The 5,299-nt window shown below is 37.7% G+C and overlaps 1 pseudogene; it reads right to left on the bottom strand.

Moving 5' to 3' along the window:
• Positions 1-2,036: 2,036 nt before the first annotated feature.
• On the bottom strand, positions 2,037-4,720 carry LOC149554215 (G-type lectin S-receptor-like serine/threonine-protein kinase At2g19130 pseudogene; annotated as a pseudogene).
• Between the last annotated feature and the right edge of the window lie 579 nt (positions 4,721-5,299).

Here is a 5,299-nt window from a genome sequence, read left to right as displayed (position 1 = left end):
CAATCTATTAAGTTAAATCACTTACCAACACTTGTCTAATCTCAAAGCCAGCTAACACATCCTTCAATGGAAACATGAAAAATATTTTTATATATCTTTAAGTCACTAGTTGAGCTAGCACAAGAGAAAGGATTTACAAAACTCTTGACATGTGATTTCGATGATGGAATGTTTTCTGTATGGGGATAGGATGAACCATAGGAGGTGCATGTAGATAGTACATGCCATGTTCAAGTCACAAATATTATTTTTTTAGGTCTATGTGAAATTCTCATAGCTCTAAATAAGCAAAGTAAGAAACCAGTGACTTGGATTGCAAAATGTATCTAAAAAAATAAAAATAACCAAATATTAGACTCTAATGTCCAACTAGAGAATTATCTCACTCTTGTGATACAAGTAATGAATAACTAACCAATTTTTATTGAAAAAACATCGTTAACCCATTTGATTCAAGGTCCATTTCCATTTAAGATACCTTGTTTGATGATCTACATATTGCAATCAAATGAATGTAAGTTAGTTCACTAAATTAATATGGACAATGCTGAAAAAAAAGATGTTGACATCATTTAATCCTACAATTGAAACTTTATGTGCAACTCAAGAGCATGGAAAAACAATATGAATGAAAAACCCTCCCCTTCCAGCCCAAATTTGATCATCCTAGCATCTACCTCTTAGTAATGATCACCTTCATTCCCCCTGTGATGAGTTTTTTAAAAAAAATGTTACTCACTACTTCCATTAATCACTAAAACCCTCCCCCTCTTATTTGTTCATTGTTCCATTAGATGAATTGAAATGACCACTACATATGGTTAGAAGTGGAAATTTTTCAAAGCCAATGAATGACCAAGAGGAGAATAAAATTAGTGGACATGAAAAAATATTATGATGATTTTTATTTACTACATTCTTGCAAAAACCCCAAACTCACAAAAGAGATAGGAACTGCCAAGCCATAGCTTTATATTGAAGACGTTTCTATTATTTTTGTGAATCAAACAGAATGTTGAAAAGATCTCAAAATGGGTATGGAAAAATGGCTACCTTCAATTGGCAAAGATCTTGAGGACACATGCCAAAAAGAAAAAAACTATAGACAATGTGATCATTATACTTGCAATTGACTACCTTGACATCATTGTTATGATTGGCACATGCCATTAAGGCTTCCAAATTCTTCCTCAATGAATTCAATTTTCCTTGTCACAACAAATAAATTTAAGACTTGCATGCATTCAATGCCTAGGGTTTCACCTTTAGAGATCTCACAACTAAAACCAAACCAAAATCATACGAGAAACTTTCCTACCTAGTGCTATGTATTTTACTACTTTATTTTGCTCTTTCATAGGTATGTGTAAAATTTTGTGAATATTCAAAATAATACAATACACGTACTAGAGAAAAGAAACACTATGAATGACACGATTATCACCCATACAAACTGTCATGTTGTACACCAAACTACCTTAAATGATGTCATAACTCTCTTGTTTCATAGAGAAGACACATCCATAGAAACTAATTCCCATACCCATAAATATTTTCTTTAATACTTCCATAGGGCCCCGTTTGGTTGGGGAAGATGATTTTTTGACATAACCAGGTTATCTTATAACCAGGTTTTCGAAAACCTGGTTTTGTGGTTTGGAAAGCCAATGGTCCGTTTGGTTGACACGGAAGATGAATATACTGTGGACCCCACAATATTATTTAAAAAACTGTCATAAAATTCAAAACCTGGTTTTAATTTCGAATTCCACCTTTTTGTTGGAAGAAACTTCTTCCAATTTTTGACCAAAATTGGAAGATGAAATTGAAAACCAGGTTATAATTTTAACCAACCAAACACCAAAGTTTTTTTGCAAAACCTGGTTTTGCCTCTGATAACCCGGTTTTGGCCCTCATCTTCCAGCAACCAAACGGGACCTAGAAAAAACAAAAGATTACCCAAGAAAATAGTACCAACAAATAGAAATTATATTTTTTTTTTTAATAACTTTAGACATTTATAATAGAGAGCATGGTTTTCAATAATATCAGTATTTATATTCTTAAAATTACTAATATTTTACAAAACAACGCTCGACAACAAACTTTAACTAAGAGTCGGAACTGCTCTTTCGACAACTAACTTTAACTACTAATCCGAATTATATGGTTATACAACTCGGAGAACTCGGCAATTGAACAACCGCATGTGGATTCTATTCAATGATCATCAACGAGTGCTTGCAGGGACTTTTTATATTGTTCCACGTCACCCTCTGATATGCCTTCCAACATCCTCACAACCTGGCCCATGGTCGGCCTCCCATTCTCGTCTTCTTGAATGCACAGGATGCTTACCACCACTGCCCTTCTCACCTCTTCAATATCCGCCTTGTCTACGATCCTTTCATCCACAATACCCATCACGTTCCCCTTGTGAATTTGAGTCGCTGCCCACGTCGGGAAGTAGTACTGAGATTCCTGCACACTCAAGTCAACATTTCGTCGACCTGAGATTATTTCGAGCAGTGTCATGCCGAAGCTGTATACATCCACCTTCACTGTTATTGGCACACCGGTCAGCCACTCGGGAGCCAAATATCCTCTCGTCCCTCTTGTTGTAGTCAGCACTCTGCTAAAATCCCTGCCAACAATCTTTGCCAATCCGAAATCAGCTACTTTTGGAGAGAAATCTGCATCCAGAAGAATATTTTCTGGCTTGACATCACAGTGGATGATGGAATCTCTGCATTCTTCGTGGAGATAGAGTAACCCTCTTGCAGTGCCCAGAGCGATTCCAAATCTGGTTTTCCAGTCTAATACCCTGTCTTCTTCTTTGGCCTTTGGAGACAAGAAAGCGTTGAGAGACCCGTTTTGCATGTACTCATAAACAAGCATTCTATTTGATCTCTCCGCGCAGAATCCTCGTAGCCTTACCAAATTCACATGATGTATGTTCCCAATGGTGCCTATTTCCGCACGGAACTGCTTTTCTGCTGGTCCAGAACTCTCTAATCTTTTCACCGCCACAAATGTATTGTCTGGCAGGGTTCCTCTGAATACAGAGCCAAATGCCCCCTTTCCCAACATATGGGTGAAATTATTGGTTGCGATTTTGAGCTCTCTGTAGGTGAATGTTCTCAACGTTGTTGGTGTGTCATAGTCCTCGACTTTCTGAAGAAGCCTGCTCCGCTTGCGTTGAATAAACCATGCAGCAATGAACAAAGTAACCAAAACGGTAACACCCACAGGAATTGCAATATAGAGTGCAACTACTCTGCTTCTGCTGCTGCTCCTTCTACCTGTTTTGGCTGACAACTGTGACACATCACAAGCAGCCAAGCGAATAAAGAGGGATCGGCCCTGCAAGCCTTCAAGAGAAGAAACTTTAGTCTGCAAGCTTAACAGATCGCCAAACCACAATTTACAATCAGCCGGATTTGAATCGGTCAATGCAAAAGCCGTGCAGGAACAGTTGTCGAGACAAGCAGTTTTGCATCCAGGTACAGTAGTCAACTCTGAGATAATTTGAAAAGGTTCTTCACCAGACAAGGACTTATCACTAACTTGGAGGAAACCATGAGTGGTGCTTATACCGCCAGTGCCATTGATGGAAGAACAGTTCAATGGAGTATCTCGAACACAGCCGCTTGACCACCACTCGTTAGAACTCCAGGAAGTGGCGTTTGTTGGGTGGAAGCCATCCATACATCTGCATAACTGAACGTTTTCTTGGGTGAAGCAGACTCCATAAGCTCCGCATACACCGTACATGCCGCAATCTGACTGGGGCCACGTATAAACTAAGTTCCACTTATTATTAATCAAAAAGTAGAGCGTAAACTCGCCCTTGAAGTTGATAGCAGCCCTCCCCGTCGTCGTCGAACGAGCTTTGGGTGTAGGATGATATCTGAAGTACATATTTGTCGGAGAAAACTCTACCAATTCCATCTCAAAGTACGTATCAGATACCGCTTGCGGCATAGTGGAGTAATATTTGCCATTCCAGTCTCCCGAGGTGTAATACGAAACACCATTTTTGTACATCAGAACAAAGTCCTTCTTTCCCAGAGATGGATTCAATTGGAGAGAGAAAGGGCCAGGCGCCGGATCCACCGAACTCTTCCACGCGGTTACTCTCAACCCTTTCCAGAGCTTCATGGCAGGCATGAAATGATCTGTGGGATTTGAAAAACTCTCCCACACAGTCTCAGAACTGTTTTGGGGATCTAAAAGAACAAAATTACCAGTGTCGAGTATGGAAGCCATGGATGCCCCTATTTGCTGAGTATCATTACTCGACCAAACGACTTCTCCTTGCAAATCAGAGACACTGAGATAACCAGATGCAGACAGAGAGAAAACGCCGGGCATCTTTGTGATGGGAGCTTCTCTGTTAGCCACCCAAATGATGGTCTTGTCAGGGATCTGAGCATACCAGATTCCAATATACCAGTTGTTGGTTTCATTGGGACTAAAAAATCCCAATTCAAAAGTGCCATTCTGTGAAATGATCGTCTGATTTCCTCTCAGAGAAGACCCCAAAGAAAGGGTGTCTTCTCCACCGTTTACCGAAAAATTGCAGTTGCGCTGAAGAATAAGGAAAGCAAGAGCTAAAATGAATACGGAATGATCCTTGAAAAACCAGTCCATTTGCTTAATTACAGATGTCTAGAGAAGAAAGAAACATATCTGATGTTTATTATTTCCAGTTTTTAATGAGATGTTATATAGACCGCCGCATTGGACGTTAGTAAAATTCATTTCATTTCATTTCAATGGTCAAATATATTTGTTTCCCTCATCTTTTTGATACGTTTTCTTTTTAGTGAATTTTTTTGGATTTGATTTGATTTCTTTACTTGGTGAAATTTGACTCCATTTACCCTTTAATAAGTCCTTTTATTTGGTAAAATTGGTAATGTTGAATCTTAATTTACCTTCACCAAATCTGTATTTGTTGGAGATATTTGACTTATTTGTTTCAAAAATATTTTTTTAATATTTTTTAATTTCATCAATTTGACTTGAGTCTTGTTATTTGGTAAAATGTATTTTGATTTGTGATTTCTGGAATATTTTCTTGTTTTGTCATTATCTTTGAACAGTATATGATCTGTGACAAATATGTACTAATTGGTAAAATTTGATTTATTTATTTCAAATGAATGTTGTGAATTGGTTAAATTTAAATTGATTTGTCTTTAAATAAGTATCACTGATTGATCAAATTTGATATGATTTATCTTTGAGTAAGAGTCATTACTCGGTGAAATTTGTTTCAATCATTATTATAATT

Source organism: Cupressus sempervirens, chromosome 6 (assembly GCF_028749045.1).
Source record: "Cupressus sempervirens isolate cs-2001-9-10 chromosome 6, ASM2874904v1, whole genome shotgun sequence".
NCBI classification, from domain to species: Eukaryota; Viridiplantae; Streptophyta; class Pinopsida; order Cupressales; family Cupressaceae; genus Cupressus; species Cupressus sempervirens.
Note: the sequence above shows the minus strand (reverse complement) of the source record. Positions and strands in the feature narration are given on the sequence as shown.